Genomic DNA, 16,172 nt, shown 5'->3' with positions numbered 1-16,172 from the left:
TGAATTTTTTTTGAATGTTATAAAAAATAAAGAATCAATGAATGAATCAACAAGATTCCAAGTCCATTTATAACATTTGGGGAACGATACAGAATAATAAGGCACGGACTTTTCTCATACTCACTTTCTACATCAAAATTGTTATTTGTTTCTGACAGGACATCTGGTATTTAATTTTACTATGTCAGACAGGAGATCTCGAGCTGCACATTCCAAGTGTGTGCATCTATGAATTTTTCATTAATTACTCTGACTGAAATTGGATACAAGCCTAGCTTAGATGATCACCCATTGTTTATTTATTCAGCTTGTTATCCAGGTTACCTACTATCCAATTAAATCTATAATTATTCCTTTGCTTCTGCTTCTTTCATTTGCAAAAGGCTTTTTGCCTGAGGTCTTTTCAGCATCCTTCCTACCCCTTCCATCCTTCTTGTGGAGTTCAACAATGGAGCTCGTGGAAAGTTGCACACAACTCATATCCCAAACGAGCGTGACCTGCCTCCTTTTTGATAAATGTACACAGACATATCTGTGTGTCTCCATTTCCACTTCCTTCTCTTGAATAAGCTCGTGCAAGATCAAGGCAAAATGTCTTCCTTCTTCTTCTCTTCTACAAAGTCACTTAGCCTTCTTGATTCACCACCAGTATTCTCTTTCACGCTATCTTAGGGTATGGATTAGAGACAAAAGCACAAGTGAACTGGTGATTTTAAAATGTCTGATGAAAGTAAGAGCATTTCCCATTTTCAGATCTCTAAGCATGGTCCTGTTTCAATAATTCCTTTGTCTTTGTGAGAAATGGCATTCGAGAGTTTCAATTCTGGTGAACAGCCACCACCATCAATCTGCAGGCTTTTGATCCCAGATGCCCATTACCTCTGCAAAATCTGTTGAGCTGGGAGAAAGTTCTCCCATTGAAAATAATGCTGCACTTTATATGCAGCCTGTATTCTATGACACTTGATAGATTGCCACGGCATTAAACATACTTTGTCATTGCTGGACAGAGGCGACTTTGGTTTACGGATGCCCTATATTGCTTTCTACCTGCCTCTCTCAGCGAGTACAGAGAAATTTCAGGATCAAGCTCCTCCATCTGATTCTAAATGACACATGGTTGACCCCAAAGTACTGCCACTAGAGTTTTAGATATTCTAAGCCCTTGGAGGTATAGGGGCCCTGGCTTCTGTTCCCTCCCTGGAGCTCTGCCTGGGTTTGATGAACTCTCTCTGGAAAGGCTCCCCTGGGAGGTCTTGCAGGCAGCGTGAGGACCCGTTTTGCTTTTATAGCAGAGGGAATTCTGGAGTCCTAACTCCTGGGTTCAAATCACATCCCTGTGACCTATCAGTCTTGTGACTGGGTGCACATCGCTTAATCGCTGTGTGTGCCAGTCTCCTCATCTGCATAATGAGGATGCTAAAGTGTGCACATCTCGGGGCCTTGTGGGGATGAGAAGGGACGGTACGTGCAAAGGGCTGACCGAATTATTGGACACAGGGTAAATGGCTCATGTCCCCATAGTTAACCACATGCGTGGCTGGTAAATGCATGCCTTGAGGGAGGTTGAAGGACCTGTCAAGTCACACAGCTCCATCCAAACTGCACATGGCCTAAATCGTGGAGTGGAGTGGACTGGGGCCACGGGGCGAGTGGCATAGAATGGAGTGGGAGGAATGGAGTGGCAGGGGTGGGACAGAATGGCAGGAGAAATCTGTTCGTAGGTTTTCTTTGTTTTAAATTTTTTATTTTATAGTGGAGTATAGTTGATTAACAACGTTGTGTTAGCCTCAGGTGTACAGCAAAGTGATTCAGCTATACATATATCTATTCTTTTTCAAATGCTTTTCCCATTTAGGTTATTACAGAATATTAAGCAGAGCTCCCTGTGCTGTACAGTAGGCCCTTGTTGCTTTGTTCATAGGTTTTCATTAAAAGCCATAGAGCCATAGAGAAAAACTGTCACATATCTATACTAAGAAAACATGCATCCTTTGGGGAAATGAAGATGGTTTTGCCTAAAAGAGCAGTGATATTGGTTCTTCCTTTGCAGAGGGACAAAGTATGTATCTACTAGAATTATGAAAAAATCTTCTCCTTAGAATACCGTCAACTTGTGAGGTGTCAAACCCCTGCCCCAGAGGTGGAAATTATTTTGGAATATACAACAGAACATTTAAGAGAAACACAGACTGGAGTCAATTTCTGCATAGGCTGGTCGACAGGCCACGGGAGAGAGTATGGTTCTCACATCCCCAGTGGAAGAGAGGAAAACGGGCAACTGTCACTTCCTTCCAAAAGGCAGAAAAGCCGTGGCACAGTCCCATAGCTTGTGTTTTACCAAAATTGATGTCTCCGGGTCCTGGTGTTATTCCCATATTTCTGTTCTTCCATCTTGAGCAGAGTTGTTTTTGCTCTGACTACCTACTTCCAAAATAGTAGGTCAAAGCAAAAGCTGCTTTCAAACAACAGGCTATTCCAGCCTCTCCCAGACGTCAGATGATGAGTGCCATCATTTCCGTGGCTCCTACATGCAGCGCGAGAGTCATTCTGACCGTGGAGCAGTCTAACAGAAACGGGAAGATGAGCCATTTGCTGGGTCATCGTCATCCTGGGAATCAGGCCTCCAATTCTCAGCCGTTCCACCAAGGTCCACCGATTTCATTTTAGAAACGCCTCCATTAAATTTTTTTCTGGGCCCGTTGGATCAGCTACAATTAGGTTAAGTTGCAACGTGATAGAAAACCCGAGAAAACAGTGGTGTTAACAAGTTAGGAGCTTACTTTTTTCTTGCATTAAATGAAATCCAGAGATCAGAAGGGCAGGGCAGGTGCAGAGATTCCTGGATGGTCCTTCCGTCCAGATACTCCACCATCCTCACCCCTTGCCCTCCACCTTCTGACGGAAGATCTTCCGTCATCATATCCTCGTTCCAATGGGTACCAAGGAGAATTGAGGAAGCTAGGTCTCATTTCCTCTTTTTTTTTTTTGTGGTACGCGGGCCTCTCACTGTTGTGGCCTCTCCCGTTGCGGAGCACAGGCTCCGGACGCGCTGGCTCAGCGGCCATGGCTTACGGGCCCAGCCGCTCCGCGGCATGTGGGATCTTCCCAGACCGGGGCACGAACCCGTGTCCCCTGCATCGGCAGACGGACTCTCAACCACTGCGCCACCAGGGAAGCCCTCATTTCCTCTTTTTAAGGCCTTTCTAGAAGCTGCGCATACCATATCACTTACGTTTAATTAGACAGAATTTAGCCACATAGATACACCTATGTACAAAGGAAGCTGGTAAAAGCAGTATTTATTCTGTGTAACTATATGCCCTGCGGAAGCATTGGGTTTCTTCTTAAGAAATAAGTGGGATTTTGGAAGCACATGAATACCCCTCTTGGTCACATCCATCTTTCTCTTTAAATTGTCTTTTTCGTAAACTTTGTTCAGTTTTTAAGCTTCATCCAACTCTGACAGAAGGATGGGCTGGAGTTACAGAAAGATACAGAGGAAATCAAAGTTTCACCCTTAAAAAGGTTGTGACATCATATCAGGAGATCAGGGCAGCATCCCTACAAAGGCAGGTTATTCAGGAGAGTAAAAACTAGGTGAAGTCTGGGTGAAACATTCTGATCATTCCAGAATTCTCTCATTATTCCTTTTAGATGCAAAAAGATGATATGCTAGAATACAGCCATTTCTGTCGCACCAGAATTTGATAGTTAATTTAATTGGCCTGATATGGTAGTTAAAAAATGTTGCTTGGGGTTTCCCTGGTGGCGCAGTGGTTAAGAATCCACCTGCCAATGCAGGGGACATGGGTTCGAGCCCTGCTCCGGGAAGATCCCACTTGCCACAGAGCAACTAAGCCCGTGAGCCACAGCTATTGAGCCCATGCGCCTAGAGCCCATGCTCCGCAACAAGGGGAGCAACAGCAGTGAGACGCCCATGCGCCACCACGAAGGCCCCGCTCACCACAACTAGAGAAAGCCCGCGCAAGCAACAAAGACCCAACACAGCCAAAAAAAAAAAAAAATGTTGCTTGACACAACTCTGTCACTTTTCTGTCCATCTCATCCTTCCTGCCTTCTTGCTTTTTATTTTTTTTAGATTTTTTTTTTTAATGTGGACCATTTTTAAAGTCTTTATTGAATTTTTTACAATATTGCTTCTGTTTTATGTTTTGGTTTTTGGCCACGAGGCATGTGAGATCCTAGCTCCCCGACCAGGGCTTGAACCCCCACCCCCTGCATTGGAAGGCGAAGTATTAACCACTGGACCGCTGGGAAATCCCTTTTTTATTTTTTTAAATTGAAGTATAGTTGATGGTCACATCCATCTTGATGGAGACGGTGTTTATGGCAGCAACATCTCATAAGCGTTGATTGAAAAAAATTTTTGTGGCTACTTTACTGTCAACTGGATTGTGAAGTTTTCCAACAATTGTGAGCTCACGTTTATTTTCACCCCGTTATTAGGCCTGGATTATCTTAGATTCTGGGGAGAATCACAACAAAGGGCTGAGAGCTGTGCTTACTTTATTATTTCTGCTCTGGGTGGAAAGAATAGGAAGCCTAATTAATCCTTTGTGAGCAGGGATCGTGTCCTGCTCATCTTTGGTTTTTTTTTTTGTCTTCAGTATCACTTCATCCAAGAAAGCACCAGGGTTACAGTGCAACACAGGCTAGTTCCCTGCCCTCATAGAAATCACAGATCTCGGTTAGCACGATTAAGGAAATAAGTGGGGTGAAGTTGCAAAGTGGCACTGGGTCAGGGAGCAAGCCAGTTTAGATATGGGGTAGACAGGGAAGGCCACTTTGAAGAGAGGACAGTAGACTTTGGCCTAAAGGAAAAGGTAAAGTCCCTCAATCAAGGAGGCAGGGAAAGAGTTGCAGCCAGGAAGACTGGCGTGTGCCAAAGCTTGGCATAAGGATGAGGCGGTGTGTTCAGGAGAACACGGGAGGTCAGAGTATTTGCACAGCAAGGGTTAGAGGGGAGGCGAATGCCCCAAATAAAGAAGGTGCCCTAGGGTGCCGCTCAATATCGGAGTGACAGACTTTCTAACCCTTCAGGAATTTTATGTCAAATCCCTTGTGTACATGTCCTCAGTCACCCTGGTCTTTCCTGGAATCATTCCAGCATAGAGTGTCTGTGCAAAAAGTGTTACGCCAGCATGGGATGGTAGGGAGAAGGAAGTTTCTGTTTTAATGTGGAAGTCCGGCAGGAGAGGCTTTGATGAAAACATTCAACTGATTGGGGGAACAAATAAACGTATTTGGAGGTACATTTCTGAAATTGCCTGATTGGAGCAGTGCAGCCTCCAGTTATGAAACCATTTCCCTCAAGTTTTTCTTTTCACCAGTCTGTCTTTTCACTCTGACAGACGTGGTGTATCTTGTGCCTAATTCTACAAGAACCAGCTTCTTCGTTCCTCCCCCTCCCTCCTTCATCCCCATCCCTCTCTGTTTCATTGGAGCTTAAAGCTTCTGCTGCTGTCTGCTGGCTTCCTAGTTGGCATGTGTGTCACTGCATTTGTTTTTGTAATTTGGGGAATTTTCTTTTTGTTTGCAAATTTGTCATTATCCTCCACAAAGCTCCCTGCCATGATTTGGTAACTATCTTGATATCTTCCCATGGAAAACGCCATTCCATCTGCGAACTAGTTGCTTTCATCCCAAAATGCCATTCCGGAGGAGAAAGTTGGAACCGAAAGAATTGGCAACAGTGACCACCACCAGCAACATCCACTATTACAGGATTAATAGGAATTAAATCTGCTGGAGCCGTGAAGTGAGCCAACACTTTACTCGCAAGGAGGGCTAAGGGGGAAAAAAAGGGATTTACATCAGGACCATTGTCCTTGACTGTGTTTGACCTTATTTTGACTGCTGATGAATTTGTACTGGAAGCTCAATAATTGTACCCTCGTGTAGTCTTAAGACTTAATGGTGATCCTACTTCTGCAACAGGGCACACATCGCTTTTGGGGCCTCTTCTTGTACAATGTAATTTATTGGGCTTTTCAGTGTTCTCTTGGAGAATCCATGCACATCACTTTTTGAATGTCAGCTTTGCAGCTTCCTACCGTGAGGGAGAAAAGCTGAAGTCCGAGGGAGTGGGCAAGCCCTTCCAGAATGCATTATACACCATGCATGGACTTTGCTTGACTTTCTTCCAGCAAAATTGCACAATGTAGGCAATCAGTTCTAGGGTCACTGAAGTGGTAGTTCTCCTTAAACAGTCAATGGATTATACTGTTCTCTTGTTGAAAGCCAGTCAAATAGTCTTAAAATGAAATCCTAACCCTCCCAGTGGCCTTAAGGCCCTGAACAATTCGATGACATCCAGACCCGTCGACCCCATCTCCCTCCTGCTCACCTCCTTGCTCACACCACTCCAGCCACACAAGCCTTCCTCCTCGGGACCTTTGCACATGCTGCCCCTCGGCTGGAGTGCTCTTCCCTTTCTACCTCTTCAGTGACTTGGGTCGCAGATAGATGCACATCCTTGGGGAAGCCCTGACCTCTGAGTACTCAGCATGCTGTTCTCAAGCAGAAGCTGTATTGTTTCTTCTTGTTATGGCGGCACCAGATCTGTTAATGGTTTGGCTAGTTTCCTTACTTGATTTCTCTCTCCCAGGGACTTTGTTTTCCTTGATTACCACTGAGTCCCCAGCATCTAGCACACTCCCCAACATGTAGTAAATGTAAACTGAGAATGTGTTGGATGATTGAATAAAAGAATTCTGAGCTCTGTGTAGGGGGCCACCTCCAGCCCAATGTGAATCCACGGATGAGAATCAATGCATACCCTCCCACCTCGCCCTACCCCCCATTTCATTTCATTCTATTTTAGATATGACAAGTGCATTGTGGATGGATGGTCCAAAGATGCCCCTCATTCAATTTTTTCCTGTGAGTCATTCAGCAAGCAAGTACCTGGGGCAATACTCTAGGTCACAGGCACCAGGAACCCTAAAATGAACGTTATGTCATTAGTAATTCATGTTTTGTCTGGTTACCCTGTTGTCTTTCCTTATGCCTCCATTTATCTTGACGTTTTGGACAGCTCACACCATTTATTACTTAAAGGGGAAGAATCTAGTTTTAAATATCCATCTAAAGACCTGGACACTGCTTTACATCGGTGCTTCCCAAGCCCTTTGTGTGGGGCGTGTGTGTCCATCACCAGGTTTGCTTTGGTGCGTCCAGCGTGGGAAAAGGAGCTTTTCTTTGCATCCTCTCTTCACTCCCTTCCTTGCGCTCTGTGCTCAGCCTTATTTAACTAACTCCTTGGAATTCTTCAAATCCCTCTGTCTCTCTCCCAGAGGCTCCTCGATCCCTCTCCTCCTGTCTCTGTTTTGCACTTTGGAATATTCTGTCTTATTATACTCACACCACCTTCTTTTCACACACAGAGGACTAACTCATGTTGTGGATTCATGGTAGGTTGATTATTCCTCACAAAATGTTCTGAGTTCTCTCCTCCCGGTATTTCTCACTGAAGGAGGATTTTACATGCTCAACTTTAAAAAAATCAGGAATGGCCATGCAACTTGCTTCAGCTGATGAAATGTCGGGGGAGTGAGATGTGTCACTCTGGGCAGAAGCTTTAAAAGCCAACATATGATTCATCACATTCCCTTTTCCCTTTGCTGAGAGACCAAAGAGTCACTTTTCCATCAGCCTGGGCCTTCAAGAGAAGATGATGTATAGCAGAACCGCCGTTAAGCCACAGATGACACACAGCCTGAGTAAGACGTTGACCTTTGTTACTGTAAGCTACTGAGATTCCAAGGTCATTTGTTATAGCAGCATACCTAGCCTGTCCTGAATGATACTGGGTTTTAGTTTTATCTTAGAAGCCATTTCTTTGCAGAAGCTTCCTCAGACCTTCTAAGTTTGGGTCTGTTGCTTTTTACGTGTGTTCCCATGGCAGTCCCTCGTAGCCATCATCACATGATATTATAATTACTTTTTCATCTACCTCCCCTATTAGACTGTGAATTCTCTGCAGGCAGGGGACTTCTGTGATTCACCTCTGAATGCCCCACTTTTAGCAGAGTGGCTGGCCTTTGATAGGTATTCAATAAATACCTGGTGGATCAAAGTAAAAAGACAAGTGCAGAGACATCCACTTCTCCATTGCCATCATGCACGTTTTTGGTGGGATGGATTCTAGCGACAAGAGTGGCCATGTCCATGTAAACATGGTGGTGTCAGAGGAGTCCCATGCTGCCGTGGAGAATGTGGACACCCATGTGAGATGAACGGCTCATGACAAACCCTAGTCAGGATACTGGTTAGGAAACTGAACAAAGAGAAAATCTGGGGCAATGCTGAAAGGAAATATCTTTAGAGTATATGAGCAAAACCAAAACAAAACGAACAACACAACCTTATCAGCTACATTTATTTAAATTCACAGTTCAGAATCTGATAATGGAAGGTCTTGTTTCCCAGGCCAGCAAATCGAACTCACAGTTTCTGACCATTTGTTACACCCGTCACAATTTTACATCTGATAAACCCTAAGCACTCCTGTCTGTCTACATATCCCTGCTCTGTTATTACTTATGAGCCCGGAGTGGTTTTTGGGACCTCGTATCTCTTCCTCTGTAGGCTGTGAGGAACAGAGCATCACAATGTCCAGTTGCAACCTAACTGGATTCTTTGGTTAAAACCAGTAATGGTCCTTTATCAAGCAGAGAAGTCACAGCCTCAAATAACAGCCTTCATTTTTCACCTCACATTTTTCTGAAGCCACGAGTGGAAGACTGGAAACCCCTGAACATTGTGACGCTTCAGTCCTACAGATACTGGAATAGATCCACACGTAAACAAAAAGTCTGTTTTCTCCTCTTCCCATGAAGAAGTAGACTGAATTCAGTTAAAAGTGACTCAGACTTACCAGGTGTAAAAACCAGGCTGCCTGGCTTCTCTGAGCATCTAGAGGTAGAATCCACAGGTGGGACACGTGACAGTTTCTCAGCCTGCAAAGAAGAGTGAACTTCATAGCTTTAAATGGGCCATTACCTTTTTCATATTTATCCCAAACTGTTAAGGTCAGTGTTAAAATTTGACCTTTTCCCGGCCAACCCGTTAGAAGTAATTAAGCCCCTGTGTCTTGCAACACAAGGAAGCTATGACTTTGTTATTAAATTCTCATAAAGAGCCTATTAAAATTAAAATTGCTTCACTCTTGGGCTGAATGTATTAACAGTATTGCACTGGATAAACACAAACCCTCAGTGCAGTGTTTTAAAATGCATGAGTTGAGGGCAGAGCAAGCTCTTCCAGCTACCTCCTCTGTAGCAGAACGTTACCCATTTAGTGACCATTTCTCCTCATATTTGTTCAGATGTTTCCATTTTGAATCTGTGTCTCTAGATTTAAATCTGTATGGGGGAACTCAGTTCACTGTTAGCACTTATGGAGCAGGTCCAGGGAAACAGAGTACTTATAATGACCCCTGCTCCCATCACCCTAATTGTTAGCTCCGAGGACAGTGCTCAGACCCTAACCTTCTTGGTGGGGAGCACAACTTGGGATTATTCTTTTAGCTAAGTCCAGGATAGCTGTGTATCACCTGCAAAATGTGCTTACGAATGCAGATTTGAACAACCCACCATAGACCTCCTGAATTAGAATCGGCAGAGGTGATTCCTTCCTGAATCTACTGTGTAAACTAAATTCTCAAGGGATTTACAATGCTGAAGTCTACTTTGAACACTGCCAGAATTCAGTTAGTTAATTCGATCATTCAGGATATGAATTGTACAGCTGTTATGTGCCAGGGGTTATGCTAGGCCTTGGGGACACAGTGGGAAACTAAAGACCTACGTGCTTGTCCTTATGGGTATTACAGTTTATTAAAGAAACACAAAGTAAACAAAGAATAAATAAATAAATATAGGAATAAGTGGATTTCTGCCTCTGGGAAGATAAGGTAGACACACTTTTTCCTGTTCCTCCTAAGTGCAAATAAAATCCTTACACATAAGCATACAGATTCAAATAGCTGAGAAAACTCCAAACAAGGTAAATCCAAAGAAATCCACACTGAGACACATCATAGTCAAACTTCTGAAAACTGAAAACAAAGGAAAAAAATCGTGAAAGTAGAGAGGAAAAGAATACTGTGCCCAGAGGGGAAAAACAATTTGGAGGACAGCAGATTTCTCATCAAAAGCCATGGAGGCAAGGAGGGAATGGTGTGACATTTTTCAAGTGCTGAAAGAAAGCACTTGTTGACTCAGAATTGCATTTCCAGGACAAATATACTTCAGAAAGAAAGGAGATATTGCCAGATGAAGAAAAACTAAAAGAATTACTTTCCAGCAGACTTACCTTAAAAGAATGGCTAGAGGAAGTTCTCTAAAGAGAAAGGAAATTATAAAAGAAGGAATCTTAGAACATCAGAAAGGAAGAAAACAAAAATAGGGGTAAATGCAGTAAACTTTCCTTCTCTGGTGTTTTTAAAACTATGCTTTATGATTGAAACAAAAACTGTAACACAGTCTGATATGATTCAAAATGCATGTAGAAGTAATATTTAAGACAATTATATTACAAATGAGGGAGGGTAAAGGGAAGTAAGATTTCTGTGCTTCCCTGAAACTGCTAAAATTGTTTCATGAGTAGACTGTTATAAGTTGTGTATGTATAATGTAATACCCAGAGCAACTACTAAAATCATCTTTAAAAAGAGATTCACTCAAAAACACTATACACAAATTAAAATTTCCTTATAAAAATTACTCAGGTAACCCAGAGGAAGGCAGAAAAAGGAAAACAGAAATGAAAGAAAGAGCACAAACAGAAAAAAAATAAAATGGCAGAATCCAGCACTAATATAACAATAATTGTATCTAATGTAATAAATTAAAGATTGTTAGAGTGGATTAAAGTACACAACCCAACTCTATGCTGTCCAGAAACTTCTTTCAAACTTAATTATATGGGTAGATTGAAAGCAAAAGGATGCAAAAAAGTTACAGCTTGCAAACACCAATCAAAAGAAAGCAGAAGTAGCTATATTAGCTACTACATTAATTAGATGCTACACTAATATAGCATCAAATAAAGTAGACTTAAGAGTAAAGAAAATTACCAGAGACGTAGAGAGACAGAATATAATGATAACAGTGTCAATCCAACAAGGAGAACAGCAATCCTAAAGGTCCATACATTAAACAACAGAGCTGCAAAATATGTGCAGAAAAGAATTATAGCCGTAAAAGCAGAGATACTCAACCCATCAATAGCAGAAAACATGTTCTGCTGAAGTGTCCATCGGACATATGACAAGATACACTATAGCCTGGGCCATGAAACAAACTTCAATACATTTAAAAGAATTGAAATCATATGGAATGTGTTCTCTGACCACAATGGAATCAAACTCAAAATCAATAACAAAAAATATAAAAATCTCCAAACACCTGGAAACTAAGTAACACAGTTCTGAAAAAATCCATGTGTTAAATAGGAAGTTTCCAGGGAAGTAAATAATTACATGTAATTGGATGAAAATACAACATGAGAACCTGTGGGACACAGCTAAAGTAGTGCTGAGAAGGAAATTTATAGCCATGGATGAATACATTAGGAAAGAGGAAAAGCCTCAAATTAATAATCTAAACTCCCACCTTAAGAATCTAGAAAAGGAATAGTAGAATCAACCCAAAGTGAATAAGCAAGGAAGTAATAAAGATAAGAGCAGAAATTAATGAAATTGAAAGCAGTAAAGCAATAGAGAAAAATCAATGAAAGGAAGAGCTAGCACTTTGAAAAGATGAATAAGTTGACAAGACTCTAGCAAAACTGACAAAGAAAAAAGGGAGAGGACACAAATGATAAATATCAAGAATGAAACAGAGAATATCACTACAGACTTTGCAGATGCCAAACGGATAATAAGAAAATACTATGAGCAAATCTACATGCACATATTTGACAACTTACGTGAAACGGATGACTTCCTTGTGAAACACAAACCGTCATAATCCCTTCAGTATGAAGTAGATAATTTGAATGTCCCTGTAACTATTAAGGAAATTGAATTTCTAATTTAAAAACTCCTAATAAAGAAATCTCCAAACTCAGGTTTCATCAGAGAATTCACCAAATGTTTAATGAAGAATTAACACTAATTATATGCAGTCTCTTCCAGAAAACAGAAGAGAAGGGAACACTTCCCAATTCATTTTGTGAAGCTAGTATTATCCTGATACGAAAACCATACAAAGCTAGTACAAAACAAGAAAACGATAGACCGAGATCTTTCATGACCATAGCCATAAAAACGTATTTTTTGGTCTATAACAAAATATCAGCAAATAGAATTCAGCAATATATCAAAAGAATTATACACTTGACCAAGTGGGATTTATTTCAGGGATGTAAGACTGGTTCAGTAGTCACAATTAAATCAAGGTAGTCAACCTTATTGACAGGCTAGAAAAAAGTCATTTGATCATATACGTCAACATAGAAAAAACATTCGATGAAATTCAACACCCGTTTGTGACAAAAACTATTGGAAAAATAGGAACAGAGGAGACCTTCCTCAATGTGATATAGAACACCAGAAAAACCTGTAGCTAACCTGTGGGCGTGGAAATGATAAATACAATACATTTACAATGACTCAAGAAAAGATACTTAGGTAAAAATTTAACAAAATGTGTATACAATTTGTTTACTGAAAGCTATCAAATGCTGACAAAAGTAATTTTGCAGCACCATTTACAACAGCCAGGACATGGAAGCAATGTAAATGTCCATCAACAGAGGAATGGATAAAGAAGATGTGGTACATATATACAATGGAACATTACTCAGCCATAAAAAGGAATGAAATTGTGCCATTTGCAGAGATGTGAATGGACCTAGAGCCTGTCATACAGAGTGAAGTAAGTCAGAAAGAGAAAAACAAATATTGTGTAATATCTCTTATATGTGGAATCTAGAAAAATGATACAGATGAATTTATTTACAAGGCAGAAGTAGAGTCAGATGTAGAGAACAAACATATGGACACTAAGGGGGGAAGCGGGGGGTGGGATGAATTGGGAGATTGGGATTGACATATATACACTACTATGTATAAAACAGATAACTAATGAGTACGTACTGTATAGCACAGGGAACTCTACTCAATGCTCTGTGGTGAAGTAAATGGGAAGGAAATCCAAAAAGGAGGGGATATATGTATATGTTTAGCTGATTAACTTTGCTGTACAGCAGAAGCTAACACAAAATTGTAAAGCAACTATACTCCAGTAAAAATTAATAAAAAAAATTAAAGGAGAAACTTACTATGTTCAGTATATTAGAAGACTCAACATAGTAGAGATGACAATTCTCTACAAATTGATAAACAGATTAAGTATAAAGTGAGAAAAATGAGTCTACCCAATCTCAAGACTTATTATGTAGCTACAACAATCACAGCTATGGTATTGGAAGAAGAATAGACACATAGGTCAGTAAAACAGAATATAGAACCCAGAATTAGACCTACACAAATATGCTTAACTGATTTTTCACAAAGGTGAAAAAGCAATTCAGTGGAGGAATGATATCCTTTCAATGTGTGGTGCTGGAAACTGGGGAATCCAATTGGACGTCCTCAACCTAATTTTCACATACTATAAATGGATTCTGAACTTGAACATACAACATAAAACTATAAAACATTGAGAAAAATATAGGAGAAAATCTTTGAGATTTTAAGCTAGGCACAGTTCCTAGAATTGACACGAAAAGTGCAATTTATCAAAGAAAGAAAATGATAAATTGGATTTCATCAAAATTAAAAAAAAAAATCTTTTTCTCTGCAAGACCTCCTGTTAAAAGGATGAAAAAATAAGCTATAGACTTTGGAGAAAACTTTTGGCGAAGGACCAGAATCTATAATATATAAAGGACTCTCAAAACTCAACAATAAAAAAATCAAACAACCTAGTTATAAGGTGGACAAAAGACATGAAGAGACATTTCATGGAGGAGAATATACAGATGGCAAGTAAGCACAGGAAAAGATGCTCAGCTTTGTTAACCATTAGGGGAATGCAGATTAAAACTGCAATATGATTTTGGTGCACACCTATTAGAATGGCTGGAATAAAAAATAGTGAGCCCTTAATGCTGGCAAGGATGTGGAGAAATTAAATTGCTCATACATTGCTGAGACAAGTGGTATAGCCACTTTGGAAAATAGTTTGTTTCTTTCAAAACTAAACATGCAGCTACCATGTAACCTAGCAGTTGTCCTCCTGGGCATTTATCCTAGAAAAGTGAAAACTTATGCTTGCACAAAACCTGTACAGAAATGTTTATAGCATCTCTATTCATAATAGCCAGAAACTGGAAACAACCCAGATGTTTCAGTGGTTACACAATACAGTACATCAGTATCATGGAATATTACTCAGCAATAAAGGAATAAACTATTGAAACTTGCAACAGTCTGGATGAATCTTCAAAGAACTATGCTGAATGAAAAAAATACCATCCCAAAAGGTCACATACTGTATGACGCAATTTCTATAAACATCTTGAAATTTCAAAATTATAGAAATGGAGAACAGACTACTCATTGCCAGGGATAAGGAGAGAGTGGGAGAGGGAGGAAAGTATGTGTGAGTATTAAAGGGCAACATGACGAATCTTTGTCTGATGGGAATATTCTGTATCTTGACTGTATTAATATTACTATAGTACAATATCCTGATAAACTACAAGGGTTTTGCAACTCTGCCCATTGAGGGAAACCAGGTAAAGGGTAGACATAGGCTGCCTCTGTATTATTTCTTAGGACTTCAGGTAAATCTACAGCTATCTCAAATTAAAATGGTTAACTATAAGTAAAATAAAATAAAACACTTAAAGCAATAGAAAAAGAACATTGATCAAGTTAATAAAAACAGTAAGTGCTATGAAGAGAATGAACAGATGGGGGGCAACTAGACATAGCGAGGTAGCAATGTTCAGAAAAAGCCTTTCTGAGGCGGGAACACTTCATCTAATCCGTGAATGACTTGAAGGAGCCAGCTATGTACAGTAGGAGAGCGTAGCAGACAGACGGAAACCTTCAGAGGCCCTGTGTTGTGAGAGCTCTTAGCCGAGGCCCTGTGTTGTACCAATGACTGCTGTTATTTAGGCAGTGCTACACTTCCCTCAGAATTTTGTCACAAGTCTTATCTCATTTGCATATTAAAACTACCCTGTGGCATCGGAATTATTAACTCTTTAATTTCCCCTTAGTGTATGAGGATGATAGGCTGAAGAAAAGTTAAGCGATGTGTTCAGATGTGCTTGATATGGTGAACTTGGGACTCAGATCTGGTGCCTATAGTTCTAAAGTCCATCTTTCTTCCACTGTGCGCTCGTGATGGTACTATATTATTTACTATAATAACGGAAGGGGCAAATACATAGAAACCTGCTTTTTAATAACGAACAATTTATTAAGGAGACGTAATTGGCATAATATTAACAAGAAATAGAAAAGCCTTTATTTTTTTGCTGCCAGCTAGTATGGTGAGGGCGATTGACAGTGTAAAATACAGAAGGTTATTTTAAACAATTTTCTCAACACCATTTACTAAATAATCTTATTCTCTCTGCCCCTCTCACCCCCACTCAACTTGCTTGTGGTGGCAACTTTATTATATTCTAAATTATCACCTGTGCTAGGATGGGTTTCTATATATTCTGTTCCATTAATTCATGTGTTGATGCCGGTGTCAAACCCTTTTGATTATTATAATTTCATAGTTTATGTTAATTTTGTATATAGCAAGTCTTCTCTCACTGGTGAAAGGGATGAACTTTTTTTAATTCTGATTTTTCTTTAAAACATCACCTCTCATTAAATGAATACCTTTTCACCTGCACGGAAGAAAAAAGATAAATGCAGATAACTCAAAGTAGAAGGGAAAAAAGAAAAAAAAAGAAAAAAAAAGGGGAAAAAAAAAGTAGAAGGGAAAGAGTGATTATATTACAATGTTTAGGACTGTGGCTTGAATCTTTTTAGATCATCACAGGCTAGGCGCTCTCCTATCCTCTCAGTTTTGGGAACATGCTAATTAGGCAATAACTGCATGTTGGATGATTGAGTGTCCTCTTTTTCATGTTGGATTCCAATTTATCTCGTGCGTTAATTGGTGATA

General features: G+C 40.3%; 1 protein-coding gene across 11 annotated transcripts in view; it reads left to right on the top strand.

The window, feature by feature from the left end:
• The window catches only part of RBFOX1 (RNA binding fox-1 homolog 1), a 2,175,109-nt gene that overhangs the window by 914,454 nt on the left and 1,244,483 nt on the right, over positions 1-16,172 (top strand). The gene's annotated exons all lie outside the window — the stretch shown is intronic.

The sequence above is a fragment of the Aethalodelphis obliquidens genome, unplaced genomic scaffold, assembly GCF_003676395.1.
Source record: "Aethalodelphis obliquidens isolate GAN/ISIS:26980383/991018 unplaced genomic scaffold, ASM367639v1 scaffold18, whole genome shotgun sequence".
Taxonomy (NCBI): Eukaryota; Metazoa; Chordata; class Mammalia; order Artiodactyla; family Delphinidae; genus Aethalodelphis; species Aethalodelphis obliquidens.
This window is presented reverse-complemented; position numbering and strand designations above follow the sequence as displayed.